The sequence below is a fragment of the Bos mutus genome, chromosome 1 (assembly GCF_027580195.1).
Source record: "Bos mutus isolate GX-2022 chromosome 1, NWIPB_WYAK_1.1, whole genome shotgun sequence".
Taxonomy (NCBI): domain Eukaryota; kingdom Metazoa; phylum Chordata; class Mammalia; order Artiodactyla; family Bovidae; genus Bos; species Bos mutus.
Genome location: NC_091617.1, coordinates 25,069,611 through 25,088,526, shown reverse-complemented (window position 1 = coordinate 25,088,526; position 18,916 = coordinate 25,069,611). Strand labels below are relative to the sequence as shown.

Here is an 18,916-nt window from a genome sequence, read left to right as displayed (position 1 = left end):
TCAAAACCACAGTGAGGTACCATTTCATGCCAGTCAGAATGGCTGCGATCCAAAAGTCTACAAGAAATAAATGCTGAAGAGGGTGTGGAGAAAAGGGAACCCTCTTACACTGTTGGTGGGAATGCAAACTAGTACAAGCCACTATGGAGAACAGTGTGGAGATTCCTTAAAAAACTGGAAATAGAACTGCCTTATGATCCAGCAATCCTACTGCTGGGCATACACGCCGAGGAAACCAGAATTGAAAGAGACACATGTACCCCAATGTTCATCGCAGCACTGTTTATAATAGCCAGGATGTGGAAGCAACCTAGATGTCCATCAGCAGACAAATGGATAAGAAAGCTGTGGTCCATATACACAATGGAGTATTACTCAGCCATTAAAAAGAATACATTTGAATCAGTTCTAATGAGGTGGATGAAACTGGAGCCTATTATACATAGCAAAGTAAGCCAGAAATAAAACACCAATACAGTATACCAACGCATATATATGGAATTTAGAAAGATGGTAATGGTAACCCTGTATGTGAGACAGCAAAAGAGACACAGATGTATAGAACAGTCTTTTGGACTCTGTGGGAGAGGGAGGGGGAGGATGATTAGGGAGAATGGCATTGAAACATGTATAATATCATATATGAAAGGAATCGCCAGTCCAGGTTCGATGCATAATACAGGATGCTTGGGGCTGGTGCATTGGGATGACCCAGAAGGATGGTATGGGGAGGGAGGTGGGAGGGCCGTGCAGGATGGGAAACATGTGTACACCCGGGGTGGATTCATGTTGATGTATGCCAAAACCAATACAATATTGTAAAGTAATTAGCCTCCAAATAAATAAATGAATTTATATTTAAAAAAAGTGGTTTATGGGTTATGAAGTGCTTATGCAAAAGTGGTGGTTGTTATGATTATTTTTCTCATCTTCTTCCAAAACACCTTAAAACCTATTAGAGTCCCAGTAATATTTATTTTGACCATAGAGATTTGAAAGTTTTTTATAGCTGATTGATGCATAGTTTGGTAATTGTTTTGCTTGTATGCAATTATAATTTTCTTTGGTTCTTTAGTACTGAGGCCGGTCTGTCAAAATCAGTCCTCAATATTTGTTGGACTGTGTTTTAGGGACATATTTTTGCTGCTGCTTTAGGAAAATTCTGTAGGGTAGAACTAATAACACACTCTTTTCTGACACACATATGGATTCAAAAGCTGAATATAGAAGAAATGAAATCTCTGATTCTTAGGTTTCTCATCTGTAAAATGGGAGTGAGAATATCTTCCTCATAGGACTTTGTGGAAATTAATGAGCTAATATGAAATGGTAGCACACTGTGAAGCATTGAAATGCTCAATAAAAGAAGCAATAAAGATGATATGAAGAAGGAATAGAAAAAGAAAGAGGTCATTCCAGCGACGTGTCTTCATATGTGTCAGAATCAAGACTGCATGTAGCTTTCGTGCCCTTTAGGTGCCTGTCACTGGCTGTATGAAGAGATTAAAGTCAGAGTCATATGTGCACCTCCATCACTTTACACAGATACACTTTACACGGTAAACACTTTTAAGTAAAAAATGACTATCAAGTCTTCTGTAACTGTGGTTTTAAAAAAAATGTCAATTCTTATTCTAGTTGCTTCAGGAAACAGAAAATAAGTTAGATACACACAAAAAATTCTACATTTAGTTTAAAATGTTTTTTGTTTTTATTAATTGTGTGTATTTGATGTACATTTGAGCCCAGTTTTTTTTAAAACAGATCCATAATTAACATGACTCCCTTTGATCTTTAAACATAATTATTTTCCCTCCTAATATGTTCAATGCTGCTAAATTTCCTGCTGAAATAAATAATACTCAATTCATTCATTGCTTCTTCCATAGTTATAATCCATATATTGGAACAATTGAGTTAGAGTTAAAAATCATTTGATAGATGGTCTCCAGTAATAACTACTATATAATTTAAAACTTTAACAGTCTCAAAAATGGATCAGAAGTACAGATTTAAACCAAATGCACATTTGTGCATTGAACCTTTTCTAAGATGTGAAATAACAGCTTTGAAGATTACCAAACCGCATGTGAATCTTACACAATATCGCATGTTGTATGTCTGGCCTTTTTTTTTAATGGACCACTATATAATTATTTCAGGATGTAAAATTAAAATTTGAGTAGAAATAAAACAATGTAGTTGATTGTGGATTTTATTGCCAGTAGTGAGGGATAAACTTCTATAAACTTGCATTCAAAAACAAACTCTAGAGGAAAGAAAGGCCTTTTTGTAAGTTTGTGGTGCCCATAAACAGGCTTCACCATGTTTAGCTTTTTATCAGCATATGAGATCTGATTGAGTTTAAGAGTCATATTGCTTTTTAGAGCTGGTATAATATCTAAAGAGAAAAAAAGTAAGAGAGAAAAAACTGGACCCTTCAGTTCTGAATTCCCTTTCTTTGATGTTGACTTCATTTAAATCATTTGTTGGAACACTTTGCTTAAATTGCTGATTTCAGAAAAGCTGGCAGTATAATAGTACATTGTTTCTGACCAATAAGGTGGTTATTTGAGTCAGAGCCAAAACTAACAGTGTCAGAGGGCCTTTTTTGCAGGTTCAAGTCAGGTTTACTATAATCCAAGATTGTTGTTAAGGACTGTGAGTTCACTACTTGAAATGGTAAATAAAATATTTCAGATTAAAAAAAAACCCCAAAACTGTGAGTTCAACATTTTGAGGAAACACATATTATGAGGCCCTCAAAGTTTTACCTGATGAATTTAAAAAGCTTGATATGTGTGAGACATGTTTGCCACGCTCTGACAAGAGATGGCAGGCTGGTTCTTTGGGGAATGATTCTTCATAACACGTGGCAGTAAGCCACAAAGGCCCGGTAAAGTCAGTGGTACTAGAGTAAACAGCACTTCAGGGCTTCAGGGAATGGGATACACACACACACACACACACACACACAGAGTGTTTTATATGTATGTGTGTATATATATATATATATATTTACCACCTCCTATTATATGTATTGCTACTCTTAATGTTGAACTCAATACTTATTCAGAATACCCCCCTTATGGGATTTGTTGTGGCTTTTTGTGTTGTTGCTGTTGGTTGCTTTGTAGTTAAAAATAATGTTTTAAGAAAATTTAACTGAAGATTTGAGGAGCTAATGAGAAAGAAATGATTTGTGGTTATACGAAGAAAACCCCCAAAGACAATGTGTGATTGAAGACTTTTAAAGAGTCAGTATTGCCAGCTGAGCTCTTTGTGAACAGGCTGAAAGTGGAGTGCTAAGAGCCAAGAGGTTTAATGAAGTCCCACTACAAAATTTAACAGGAGAATGATTTGTGAGAATGGCTTCCCCTCTCCTAACTGTTCTGATCCGGTGGCATAAATAGGATGCTGAGCTCCACTCCTGCTTTTTTTTTTTTTTTTTTTAAATGGTATTTGATTTGATTGAGACTCAGTAGCATTATGGCCTATGATTCTTTTCCTTTATTTTTTTTTTTTGGTAGAAAGGATAAAGTAAAGAGCTTCTTGTGTTCTTATAGCCTTTCAGAGATAGCCATTTTGACTCTAATGACTGCTGAAGATGTGACATTCCCTTAGATTTCTTTGATTTACTCATGAAGGTTTTGGGTTGCTTTCAGTTATTTCACACAAATTGATATAAATCTTGAAAATTATTCAAAAGAAAAAGCAATTCTCCACATAACCTTCCTATAGAGAACTTGAAACACTATCTTTTTTTTTTTTTTTTTTGCCAAGCAAGTATTTGAAGAAATAAGTAGAGCAGTCAGGTACAAGAAATAATTGGTACATAATGTGATTCTGTGACAAATACGGACACAGCACCACACTAGTAAACAGCACATCATGGATCTTCCATTGTGTTATGAGCTTTACTGGAATTTATTCATCTACATAACAGTGGATACATCTTTCTCATTGCTCACTTATATAGATGGATGACTTCGTAACCATCTTTAGAAACCTACATTCTGAAATAATGAAAGCAACCTGGAAAGATGTAACTGAGTTGTGTGAATCTGAAGCATCTGCATTACTCAGCCTGAGAATGAAATTTGAAAAAGTAGATTAATCTCTTGCTCTAGTCATTTATGGGTAGCTCATTTTAAAACATTAAATTCATTACCAACAATCTTACATAACTTTAAGATGTGAAATTATGTTGCGATTTTGTGAATAGTGTAAAAAAATCCTAAGTTAATTTACATTGATATATTTATTCTGTTTTATCCAGAATTACTAGGACATAAATGATTGAGGTAACTCATTGTTTAAGAGAGAATAATCATAAAGAGAATGATTTTAGACTGTTTGACATTAAGGACAGCCTTTTCTTGTGATAAACCTGGATAAATTAAATATGCAAGATAATTAAAAATTATGGCTTATCAATGCATCTATATGTATCAAATTTTATTATTTGCTTGCTATCATTTTAAATATTTTATAGGTATACACAGAATGAATAATGATGCTGAACAGTATTCATCCTTACAGATTCACAAATCATTTCTATATATTCCAAACATTAGGGTCATCACTAGAATAGTTACATTATACAGCAACTGGTGTCCTCTGAGCCTTATTTCAACAATTTAAAATGCAATATGCTTCTTTTTATTTCATTTTTTAAAAGATTTTGTATTAATTAAAAATTACTACCTATTAATATCTTACATAAAGTTTGCAAAACTGATTAAAACACCATGAGCATTTTAATTGCCTTTAAACTGTTATACTTTCTACTTGATAAATAATGTGCCAGTATAAACACACCTATGGAAAATACTAAAATAAGTATAAGACAAAATGTAGCTGAGTAATTGCTTTATAGCAAAATTATGAGAGTAAGAAAATATTTCAATGGTTGTTAAAGTTAGCTTTAGCTGTAGGGCATTTATTTTGTGGGTCAGTGTTATTAGGAGAAAATTTAGAGCACTGCACAATTAAAACTGATAGATATGGCATTTTAAACCAGAAGGGAAAGAGACACGTGTACCCCAATGTTCATCGCAGCACTGTTTATAATAGCCAGGACATGGAAGCAACCTAGATGTCCATCAGCAGATGAATGGATAAGAAAGCTGTGGTACATATACACAATGGAGTATTACTCAGCCATTAAAAAGAATACATTTGAATCAGTTCTAATGAGGTGGATGAAACTGGAGCCTATTATAGAGAGTGAAGTAAGCCAGAAGGAAAAACATAAATACAGTATACTAACGCATATATATGGAATTTAGAAAGATGGTAACAATAACCTGGTGTACGGGACAGCAAAAGAGACACTGATGTATAGAACAGTCTTATGGACTCTGTGGGAGAGGGAGAGGGTGGGAAGATTTGGGAGAGTGACATTGAAACATGTAGATATCATGTAAGAAACGAGTTGCCAGTCCAGGTTCGATGCATGATGCTGGATGCTTGGGGCTGGTGCACTGGGATGACCCAGAGGGATGGTGTGGGGAGGGAGGAGGGAGGAGAGTTCAGGATGGGGAACACATGTATGCCTGTGGCGGATTCATCTTGATATTTGGCAAAACTAATACAATTATGTAAAGTTTAAAAATAAAATAAAATTAAAATACTTATGATTATATAAAAAAAAAAGGTACTTTTAAAAAGTTGATGTTGTGGATGACAGAAGAGCCATTTCAAACAGTGTTCTTTTTAGATCATTAGTAAAGAGATTGAGGGGTGGGTGGCTCAGACAGTAAAGCGCCTGTCTACAATGCGGGAGACCCGGGTTCAATCCCTGGGTCGGGAAGATCCCCTGGAGAAGGAAATGGCAATCCACTCCAGTACTATCGCCTGGAAAATCCCATAGACAGAAGAGCCTGGTAGGCTGCAGTCCATGGGGTCGCTAAGAGTCAGACACGACTGAGCGACTTCACTTTCACTTGTGTTTTTACTTAGGCTTTTTATTCCCCCCAATGAATAAATACTAAATGAATAAATATAATTGATAATAAGTAAATTTGACCTGATTTAGGCTTATTGGAAATAATGATAAGTTACATAATTTCTGTACTGGATTGTTGAGATATTGAATACTAGACAAGGATGAGGTCTCTTTTTTACTTAAGAAAGAACTGAGGTCAGAGTTGTTTTTATAATGTATAGCAAACTGAACATATACATTTGATACTTGGTTGCATACATTTGACCTTCACAGTAGTTATCTTAAAAGGTTACATCACATCATTTTGCAGAGATGGAATTGGCTGTTTGGACATTGTTCTTTTTTAATGAGAAAATAGAATATAACATGAGTCATTTCCTCCCCCAAAACCTTTTTATGTGTGTTAAACATGCCCATATGTGACACAGAATAATTATGTATGCATGTTAATTTCATATATTAATATAAAGAATATTCATTTAAATAATGTCTTTTCTGTTAAGGTATAATTAGTTTTAGGTGTACAATATAATGATTCTATATTTATATACATTGCAAAGTGATCAGCACAATATGTCTAGTTATCCATCACCATATATAGTTAGAAATTTTCTCCTGGTGATGAGAACTTCTAAGATTTACTCTCTTAGCAACTTTCAAGAATGCAGTAGTATATTAGTAAATATATTCCCTCTATTGTACATTATATCTTCCATTATAAAATTTATTTATTTACTATAACTTGGAATTTGTAACTTTTGACCTCTTTCATCCATTCCACGTCCCCCTCACCCTCAACTTAGGCAATCATCAATCTGTTCTCTGTATCTATAAACTTGTTTTGTTTTATTTTTTGTTTTAAATTCCACATATGAGTGAGGTCATATAGTATTTTTCTTCCTCTGCCTGACTTATTTCAATTAGCATAATACCTTCAGGGTCCATCCATGTCATCTCAGATTACAGGATATCCTTTTTGTGGCTTTATAGTATTCCATTGTGTATGTATGTATTTATTTAGCTAATCAGTTTATATTTCTTTATCCGTTCATCCAGTAATGGACATTTAGATTTTTTCTAAGTCTTGATTATTGTAAATAATTCTGCAATGAACATAGGGGTGTGTGTGTGTGTGTGTGTGTGTGTGTGTGTGTGTGTGTGTGTGTGTATATATATATATATATATATATATATATATATATAAATTAGTGTTTTTGTTTGCTTTGCATGAATACCCAAGAGTGGAACTGCTGGATCATATGGAAGTTTTATTTTTAATTTTTTGAGGACCCTCTATATTGTTTTCCATAGTGGCCTCACGCATTTACATTCTCACTAATACACAAAGTATACTATTTTCTCCACATCCTTGTCAACATTCCTATTTCTTGTTTTTTGTTTGTTTATTTAATATTCACTTATTTATATGGCTGCATGGAGTCTTAGTTGCAGTATGCAGAATCTTTAGTTGAGGCCTGTGAACTCTTAGTTGCAGCATGTAGAATCTAGTTTCCTAACGAAGGATTGAAACCAGGCCCCCTGCATTGGGAGTGTATACTCTTAGCCACAGAGAAGTCCCTCTTGTCTTTTTAATTATAGCTATTCTAATATATGTGAGGTGATATCCTATTGTGCTTCTGATTTGCATTTCCTTCAGGGTTAGTGATGTTGAGCATCTTTTCATGTCACTGTTGGCCATCTATATGTCTTCTTGGAAAAATGTCTAGTCAGATTCTCTACTCATTTTTCAAATCAGATTATTTGTTTTTTTTGCTATCGAGTTGTATGAGTTTCTTGGATAATAACCCCTTATCAGAAATATAATTTGCACATGTTTTCTCTCATTCAGTGGCTGCCTTGTAAATAATTTTTCATTGAAAGTTATTTTGTTTATGTCATGGAGCCAAAAGATTTTAGAACCAAATTTACATTAGAATAAGGTTTAATAAGGAGGAGAAGGGGATGACAGAGGATGAGATGGTTGGATGGCACCAACCATCACCATCCAACTTGATGGACATGTGTTTGAGCAAGCTCTGGGATTTGTTGATGGACAGTGAAGCCTGGCGTGCTGCAGTCCTTGGGGTCGCAGAGTCAGATACGACTGAGCAACTGAAATGAAGGTTTAACATTTTTTTTAAATTTAAACAAACAAGTCATGCAGTATTCCAAAAACAGCAAGAATTAAAAGAGCTGGACAGACCTGAGTGCCAATCTTCCGTGTCTTACCTGATACATGATTTTAAGAAAATTACTTAACCTTCATATTTCTCCCTCTACAAAATTGGCATATTGAACTCTTGTACGGAGTTGCTGGGAAGGTTTCTAGTGTATGATCTGACACATAGTTACCTAACGTTGATGGATCTTCATTAAATTGAGACGTAAAAGGTTATGTGATTTATGCAGGATATATCTGATTAATTTTGCAGAGAATCTGATCCAAAGTTATTTAACTGTCAGTTGAGTAGTTTTATTATTATGCCATCAAGTACTTTAATGCTGACCCTCCATGACTTATGCTATTTGAAGATAAGGGTCCCAGATTTTCAACTAAACAAATTTCAGAGCACCTTCTGTGTATAAAACAATACACAAGACACAGTGAGTGCATAGATAGTAAGCCTGCTTTTATGGAGCTTATTGATAAAGAGAGATATACACAAATATCTATAGTATCAGCAGAATTTAAAAAGTGGATTTTTAAAGGTATGGGTGGAAGAAAGTGCCTTCAACTGGGGACATTATTGTCATTTGTTCACTCTTTCAACAGATATTTGAATGCAATGTAAATAGTGTCCTCAACTCGATAAGTTTTAGAGAAATGATGGAAAACAAAATAATTAAATACTTGCCCTCATAGAACTTACAGACTATTTTAAGAAATAGACATCTATAGAATAATTACAAATTTATAGTTTAAGACTATAGTTAAATGCTCTAGAAGAAAAGTTTAGGTCTCTGTGAGAACATAGCATTCTGATAAGATTTAGTATCAAATTTAAGGTAGCTCCTTGAAGAAATATTTTTTTGTTTGTTTGTTTTAGCTAAGGGCTGAGATGAGTAGGAATTTAAAATAGGAGGATCTCAGGGTATAGCATAAACAGGACCAGAAGTAATAAGGAGCAAAGGTCACTCAAGAATGAGAAGAAGACCTACATAGCTAAGTAAGAAAGGTGGGGGAGGGAAGGAATATGAGAAAACACCAAAGAATTACTTAGCAAGGCCATGTTAGGGATTTTGCTCTAAGAGCAATGAGACCCTATTGAAGGCTTTTGCGCTAAATGTGCTATAATAAGATTAGTTTAGTTTTTAAGCATTCTGGTTGCTTTGTGAGGTTGGAATGGGAAAAAAGCAAGGCATTATTTCCGGTGATTGCTGTTGCATAACTTGCCCAAGGTGGTGGTAATAGAGTTAGAAAGAGGTGGATGGAATGGAGAAATAGTTATGAAGTAAAAGCTATGGAATTTGGTAATGAATTGTACATCTCAAGGAAGAAAAAAAGAAAGATCTAGGTTTCTGGCTTTCTAAATTGATTTAGGGACTGTTACCACCAAAATTGCAAGGAGATCCAACCAGTCCATCCTAAAGGAAGCCAGCAGTCCTGAGTGTTCATTGGAAGGACTGATGTTGAAACTGAAACTCCAATACTTTGACCACCTGATGCGAAGAACTCCCTCATTTGAAAAGACCTTGATGCTGGGAAAGATTGAAGGCAGGAGGAGAAGGGGATGACAGAGGATGAAATGGCTGGATGCATCACCAACTTAATAGACATGAGCTTGGGTAAACTCTGGGAGTTGGTGATGGACAGGGAGGCCTGGCGTGCTGCGGTCCAGGGGTCGCAAAGAGTCGGAAGCGACTGAGCGACTGAACTGATACCGATACCACCAAAAAACGATCCTGAGATCCTATGTCAGGTGGCATACACATCGTCATAGATTGCTGGATACCTGCATTTCAGTTTCAGACTCTTTAGCAGGCAAATAACAAGTTTCACCATTTAATAACTGTTTTGGGGTACAGTGGGGACATTTTTAGAAATAGAAGGGAATAAGGAGTTTATTAACTTTTTCTGGCATAGTGCAAGGTATTTTGTGTATCAGGCATAGTGCAAAATATTTTGTGCGGATAGCAAAGTTTTCAGTCATGGTTCTATTGGCATTTTGGGTTGGATCATGCTTTGTTATGGGAAGCTTTCTTGTGTGTTATAGAATATTTATCAGCATCTCTGACCTCTGCCTTGTAGACGCCCAAAGCACCCCCACTTCAGCTGTGACAATCAGAATTGTTTCTGGAGCTACTGTCCTAAAGAATAAAGTGAGATAGTTAAGTGGAGGGGAAAAGTTCATGGTATTTTATGTACCAATTAAATATATTCTAAAAATGTCCTTCTTAGTCACTCTATTTTGTATGCCTGAAGACTTGAAAGACATAATGACAGGCTTTTATGTTAAACTCAGTCTTTTCCCTAAAAAGAAATCATATCTCATATTAACATATCTTGAGAGTTTTTAATTGTTAGAGATAATATCATTCATGAGTATCTATGCATATAATTTCTCTGGTGTAACAGTGACTGGGTTTTGTCAATTCAACTGCAGATAGCTTCAGTGCTTAAATATTTGAGTGTTCTTCTATTTTATTCAAATGTATTTCTTCTCAAAAAAATCTTATAACTCACTACTTTATTCATATTCTTCTGGAATGTGATATTTACAATTCCAGTCTGTAATATTTGTTCATTGAACCTTGCTGTTCAAAAAGCACAATGTATGAGAATGAGAAAAATCACATCATTTTAGGGATTCACTACTGTTTAGCTACTAATAATGAAAATAATTGTATGACCCATTGCTGACAATGAAGAATCTGGATACTTTATCTAATTCATAAGTACAAATTCAAAATTTTTGCCATTATGCTTCAAAAATAAAGATTTCAATATGAAAATATCCAAATTGTAACTTTACCTTTGTGCTAAACTTGCAAATATTTTAATTTCTTGCAATTTTCTGATATCAACTGGATTTATATTATGAGATATGTGTTTAAAGTACCTCAGCAACTTTAGGTAATGTTAACTAAAAAGAATATTTCCCAGGACATTTTCTAGTAGGGTATCCATTTGTATGTACATAATTAAAGGAAACATATTGGAGGCAGAGGGGTATATCTATTGTCCTGCTTTACCTCTGAATTTCCATAGTCTTAAAATCACAGTGTAGAAAGCACTTTAAGAGTCAACTACTCTATTTCTTTACCAGACAGGGTTATATTGCTAAGCTGTTGTGGCCAAATGGAAATAAATCCCATATTTAAAGACCTCTAGAGACATCACAGTTGGCAACCAATTCATGGTTCAGTGACCTTTACTGTTAACTGCTTCTTTTCTCTACTTTTCCTAAGTATCCATGCTATTATTTAGGCCCATTATCTTCTTCTCTTCTGGCCTAAGTAGTTATAAAGATTGGCTGGTCCCTGTATTTATTAGACATAATCTGAAGATGTCTTAAGTATCTGTCCAGCTGACTTGTTTTCTCAGACCAAAAAAAGGCCTCTTCCTCTGGCTTCTGTGTAATTTTTTCAAACATTTATCATCTTTCTGGCTCATGTCTCCTGAATATGACAAGCAGATAGAAGAAATGAGTCTTTTATTTCTCCTTTCCTCCCCACCTCCCTTGCTTCATTCTTTGCTTCCTTCATTTTTGTGTCTTCGCTCTTAGCTTCTTCTCTTATTTATACCAAAAGATTATTGTCTGAATAGTGTACATTCTTAGAATACAGAAGAGTTCAGACTAATTAAATAATCTGGAGTTTTTTGGTGACCCATTCAAAAGAGGAAGAAAATCTTTTACTCTATTATCATGTGTATATGTATTTGTGTGTAGGGGAGGAGGGCATGGGAGAATGGGAGAGAGAAAGGCTAAATTCCCTATACCATTTTAAACAGTTCATTTTCTAAAAACTGTTACTCAAGTATGTAATTTGTATATCTCCAAATATTTTAGAGTGCTATCCCATTTCTCCTTTTGAATCAAAAGGGTACCAGAATTTTATAATTATATTATATAAATGTGTGTGTGTGTGTGTGTGTGTATGTGTGTGTATTTTAGATTTTGCTTAACTCCTCTTCCTCCTGCACCCAACCTCAAGAAAATAAAATCTAGGTGAAAACACTATGTTTCATATACAAACTCGGATTTAGGGCAAATTCTCCAATCCTTCACCCCTTTCCAAACTCCCTACAATGTAAAGAAATTTCAATCTGTTCCTGAAGATGGATTATAATCTGCACAATGTTGAAACGTTAAAAGACAAAAATTAGTAAGGTTTTTTCCTCTTAAAAATATGTATTTATTTTGTAAAGTTATTTTAACTTCCTATTTGGCACATTTACCCTGAGTATTTTTGTCAAAATATTATTTGTCCTCATCTTCAAAAGTGTATTATTTTTTCAATGCCTATTGACATAAAATGTCACTTCAAGATAAGAATTGATTTAAAGTTGATTTACCCTTAAGAAATGATTACTTTTTTTCCCCCAAAGGTGAACTTTTTACAAGGCTTTAAGTCTCTTTTCTTCTCACCTGTTACTTTCCCATGTCTTTTTCAAACTATAGCTGAATATTCTTTAAAGAATTTTAATATCATAAGGAATACTTTAAAATTGCTTTCATGCATAGGTAGTAAGGATTTTAGGTTAAACAGTTTATGTAAAATGAAATAGATTATTTGTCCTATTGCATATCATTCTCCCCAAACTGATTAACTAGTAGAAGAATTTTTACAGACTTGGATTTAGTCAAGAAACCTGGAAGACTGTCTTCAGTTAGGCATCTGTAACCTTGAAGAAGTTATTTTTAACAATTTAATTTCTTAGACTGATAAATTCTAAGGTTACTTCCAGAGCTAACCTTTTATTGTTTTATTAGAGATACAGAGACAGGCTTTTCCTCTTTCTTAAGAGGAAAGGGATTGGGATAGAGGTGCTCCCAGCCTTTAAAGCAGAAAAAGAAGTTGAGAAGAGTTCTGTAGAGGGTGGGAAACAAGTTGCTCATAAACCAGGGGCATTAGAGGATAATGAATGAACAGGATCCAAAAGACCCATTTTTTTCTGATTCTTTCTGAACTAATCTAACTCAACAATAATGGGCACTGCCTGTTGTGTAGAAGGTCTCTGCTTTCTGTATAGGGGAAAAAAAATATCCTCCATCCTGACTGCGAGAAATATGAAGAAAGGGGCAATCAGTGAAAAACTTAAAGATTTAAAGACATTTCTGTCATTTATTCTCAATGAGTAAAAGGATTTTATGTGGAGGATCTAAATGGCATTTATTTGTTTGCTGAAACTAGAACAAATGAAATTGTGTCCGGCAGGTTTTCATTTAGATAAGACGACTCACTTCCTGATAGTCATGGTTGTTAAAAGCTTAAAAGATCATTCAAGATAGAGTCCTCTCAAAAACCTCTGATGTTTTAGGAGCTTCTGTGTTAGATGTTGTCTTAGATAAGTTTTAAGGTCCTTAACAGACTTTGAAATATTTTACAGTTATCAATTTCCATTGATGTTATATGCAAGCACACTAGCCGGACATTCTTAAACACACTGGATTTTAATTAAAAGATTCAACTGCAGTTCAGCTGGTAAAGCCTACAAGCAAGGGAAAAGTGCCTTTTAAAATTTTAAATGAACTAATTCCCAGTGATTTTTTTGGTTTCTAACATGTTAAATATTTTTGAAACTGTTTAAGGAATTTTAAATTACTGAAAATACATGACTAGAAACTTATTGATGAATCATTCTCTGAAATCCTGACTTTCAAAAAGGCTTGATTTTAACTGTATTAGTCTAATCAAATTTATTTTCAGAGATTACCCAAAAGATAATTTTATGACTTTGTGTTTTCTCAAAGCTAAGTTATGTTGCTGTAGTTATCAGGTTTCCTTTCTTGTAGTTTCTGAATATTTCTTTCTGTCATTTAAAAGACAGCATCTTGAAGCTTTTGAGAATTTAAACAAGCCCCATCTTCTCTGTGTGTGTTTTTAAATCTGGATGGCGTGTTTGATGCTATGATAAACATTATGCCTGAGTAAATGAGATTTTTTTAAACTTTTCTTGCCTGCATGAATGAAAAATTAGAGATTTTACTTTAGCGTAAAAAATAAAAACAATCTATTTCACTCACACTAAAGAGAACGTGTGAGTTAAAAGTGTATTTCTGAATTACCTTTCAACTTTGCAGATGTGGTAACAATAGAGAGAACAGGAGAACACTTCTTTTTTAAAACTACCATTTCACAGTAGCAGTGCTTAGAATAGTTCATTTATCAAAGGCACAGAAATGCAATCAAGTCTAATTAATTGTGACTTGCTGAAGACATGGGCATTATTTATTTGAGTAAAATGTATTGTGGGTATCTACTGGGCTATTATGAAAAGGCTCTGCATTTGACAGTAATTACCTTTGTTTCTAAATGAGCAAAACAATTGCTTTCCAGTATTTTAAATATGTATTACTCAAGCTTCCTATGTTAAAATATTCAGTGTTTCAGCCCTGAAAACAGGTAATGTGACTCTAACTTTACTAGTGTTATTAAGTTTTCTGTTTTCATAATGTGTTTATGTTTTTTCCTGTTTTCTCATCGAAAAATATGCAAGGATACAAATGTAACACTTTTTATTAATGACACTACTCAGCCGATGGTCATGACCAGCAACACCTGGGTTCTGCAGAATCCCTTGTCATAGTCCTGACCTATATAATCATAACCTGTATATTAACCAGATCTAAGGGTGATTCTAATGCTTATTCAAGTATGAGAAGAATGGGTTTAATAGAATATCATTGGCAGCATGAACCATTTAAAAATTAATTTGATGGTGGAGTTATAGGATTTAACACTTTATCTTTGATTAAGATGTTTGATTTCTACTCTTATGTGGCATTAGCAGTAAAGATTTATAGTATTTTTTTCTTTTAAACCCATTACATTTATAGTTATCTGATCCTGTCATCTGGTAGCACAATGTAAAGTCATTGAAAAGTGTTTTATACTTTTATAGCTATTATTCATTGTAGCTCTGCCATTTAATAAAAGTAGATATTTTAAGATTCATTTCTATTTTTCTTAAATGATTCATGATGATATAGAAATGCTAGCAAATATAATTCATTCATGGATAGTATGAGCCATGTATCCAAATATTAATGTGTTCTTTTTATTTAAAAGAAAAGATCATTGGTTAAGTCAAATCTTACTACTTTTTCTGTTTCATTTTCAGTTTCTTTATTTTTATTTATTCCATGTTTTCTTTTTTGTTTTGTTTTAGTTGGGTCTGGTAAGTTGACATTTTATTGGCCATCTTCTAATCATCGTGTCATTGTGACTGGAACTTCTCTTGCCCTTTTCCATCCATACCCTTCCATGTCCTTCAACCAATCAGCCTCCATGTTTCACTTGTCATTGGCCACAAAGACAGACTGCACAGAATAAAGTCTGCAGGAAGTATGGGTAACTGTGACAAAGAGTGAAAGGTAATGGGGTTGCTAATTTTATCTTATTAAATGATGTGTGATCTGCATCCTTTTATTTTTTTCCTCTTTTTTAAATGAGTGATAAAACAAGAAGTAGGATTTTATCTTTTGCTTAAGTAACATTTCAGTTTATATCTCATGAGGTAAACAATGAACAAAATAGGTGCCCAGAGGAGAATTTGTGTTTGGGAGATCTAAAATATGTTTATGAATTCATCCATATCTGTCTGAGGTTAACTGTTGTTCAGTAATAGTCATTGAAAGTCCTATAAGTGAATAACCTTGCACTTAAGGCTATTTGCACTCATTTTTGTTTCTATGTGTCAGATTCGTTTCATATGTAAGAAATAACCACGTGATGTGTTTAAAATGTATCAAAATTTGCTATAATAAAGATCTGTTGTCATGTAAATAAAATTTTTTGAATACTTTCACTAATCAATATTTTGGGGAAGGCGTCCAGTCACACACTTTCAGGATGCTAGAGCACCATCTTTGGATATTTCTGTATGGTGTTCCATGTAATAATTTTGACCCTAAGAAAAATCTATGTTTTAAATTAAAAATCTATACAAATATTCTAAAGATGTCATTTCATACTAACACAGATAGGAAGATGAATTGTTCAATAATGGTAATGCAATAATAAACTGTTTGGGAAAAAAAGCTTTCCATATGTGCAAAACTATAGTTGATTCAAATTTAATGAAAGCAAAAGTGAAGGATGAAAGTGAAGTAAACATTTATATAATATAATTTATTAGGTATTATGTGATCTCTATTATATAATTATATTGACTGAACAACAAATATGCCCAACTACATTAGAAAAAAACTTTAATAAATGAAAATATATATATATATATAAAAATGTTTCTGAGAAATGGATAAAACTAGTCTATCATTAGTCCCTAGAAATCAAAAAACTAAGCACAGGAACACAATATCCACAATAAATGAGATATTAATTACAAAGTAATGTGAAAATAAATGTTTAATCTCACTAATATAAAAGTGCCAATTAGGAGATTCTAAGTTTGGCAAGGTTGTTAAAACTCAGTGTTTGTGAGGTTTGGGAGGAGAGTTTCAGTTGAAATCAACTTGAATAAAATTGAAAAGAATGTTAACTTCACCAGTGTGTTTAATAGTGGAAATTAGAATCTAGATTTAAAGACAATTGATTAGTTAAGTAATTAAGGTAACTTAATATTTATACCGTTAAATAGTCATTTAGGTGATATTGTAGGAGAATATTTTAGAACTACACAGTCCAATATGTATGGCTGCATTATCAGTAGATTTTCTTTTTTTCTTTGCTTTTCTAATTTTATTTCCAACACTGCACATATGTGACATTAATAACATGTTTATCTATTTTTATAGTGAATTTAAATTTTGTAGCCTTTGAAAAATATCCCAGCATTTTATTATAAACATCAATTCGATGCACATGGTAATCTACTTTCTCAATCTAAATATAGGTAATGATGATAGAAGATAGATAGAGGCATATTTAATCCATTTAAATTTTTTCTTAAGATATGTCTACATCTAATATCTAACATACATGTAGAAAAGGATTTTGTCTGAGACATGCCTTCTAGCTGGTGTCATTGTTGTTCTTGGCTGAAGAATATGCCTATAAGATATAGTATATTCATTTCCAGGCAAATGCCCTGTGTGGAAGGGTTGCTGCAGGATAAATGCAGTTAGTGTAAGGGTTTGTATTCCTTGTTCCCACGTCTTTGAGGTTTCAGGCGAGCTGGCATTTTATAAAAGAAACATGGATTCTGGCACATGTTATTAGACATGCTGCTGGGATTTAGAAAAGAGACCACCCGAAGTTTTTACTTGTCTGAGTGATTTGAACATTTATATTTTCCTACTCAAATTCCCTGCATATATTGGAAAGTCATATTCTCCCATTCATTTAATTAATCATTTGGTTTTCTTTCATTGAAACAAACCAAACTCTTTTCTGGATTTAGCTTATTATCCAGTCTTAGTCCTTTCAATTTCCGGTCTAATTTCTATGTCAATTATTCTAACCCTTTACTAAGGAATCAAATGCTCCTGTATGGATGTGTGTGGAGGAAAATCCCCAGGCCATGATGCACACGCCTGTTATTATACCTGGATAATGATGGTGTTTACCAAAGTCATGAGTAAACCACTCAATTACAATCAGAGTTTTTTAAAAAAATTATAAGCTAGAACTTCAGTATTACCAAATTGAGCTAAACTTATTCTCCTAACGTTGTATTTTCTTCCATGTAAGTTATAGGATATTTGAAGGCATTTGCCCTGATTTTTCAGGTCTCCTGTAATTTTCTAGTCAAATGGTATAATTTCTACTAAACCTCAATTAAAAATAAAAGGGGAGTATAGGAGAAAGCGCACTCATCTAAAAGTTAGGAAATATAATTGCTTTCTTCAGTTTGGTGACCATGCAAGCTGTTTTACATATGCATTTTCTTTTTAAAAGAGGTTTTATATTTCACTTTACACACCTGTATACACACAAATGTAGAAAGTTTATATTTTGTAAATTTTATAAACTTTATATTTTAGATATTATAAATACTTGTATAGATGTCCCAGATGCAATTGACCAAAAAATATTTAGCAAGAGAAAACAGTACCATTTCGAATCCTCACCTTCATTAACAAAGAAGTCATATTCTTGTGAGCAGACTGGTATGTGAACATAATCTGGGTATACTTTTGGTTCATATTCACTTTAAGAGCTTATCCTAAGTGACCGACATAAGCGTATTTTTAAGGAAAAGTTTAGAAATAATGGAACAGTCTTAAAAAGTGGATTATGCTGTATAAACTGTAAATGTTTCTGATTTGAAACATTCACTTCAATTTGAACTGAAACAAGAAATGAGAATAATTAAGCATTTTAGACAACTGATAAGAAATGAATTTGAAAAGTGTAAACAGTAGGTAGAAAGACTTAGATTCAGTGCACATTTTTTTCCAAGCATAAAGCACAGCCCAAAACAAACTTTTTTTTTTTTAAGCCAGTGACTCCATCAGCACACCTAATGTTTTCAGCTGCCACTGCTCTCAGTGTAACTGACACAATTTTCTGACACTCTATTTACTGCTGGATGAAGTGGCCATTTAAGGCTGTATAAATCAAACAGTTTGGACAAAGCTGGCAGTATTTATAATGTCAGGATGAGCAGATGTTTCCAATTTGCCCTCATTTCCATATATATTCTGTTTGAACATGCCCTTGCCTATGTAAATGAAAGAGGCATTTGACTCCACCAGTACTTTAAATTCATTTCCATTCAAGTAATTGGACTGAAGATTTTAAATGGTTATACTTTCCATAGTAGCCTTTCAGGAGCTTTTCAGTTAAAGTAATTTTAGGACCTGCCTACATCAGGAGGTTCTTGTGTGTAAGATTAAT

The 18,916-nt window shown here is 33.6% G+C and overlaps 1 protein-coding gene across 1 annotated transcript in view; it reads left to right on the top strand.

Annotated features, from left to right (window-relative positions):
• The window catches only part of ROBO1 (roundabout guidance receptor 1), a 1,293,158-nt gene that overhangs the window by 1,188,748 nt on the left and 85,494 nt on the right, over positions 1–18,916 (top strand). The gene's annotated exons all lie outside the window — the stretch shown is intronic.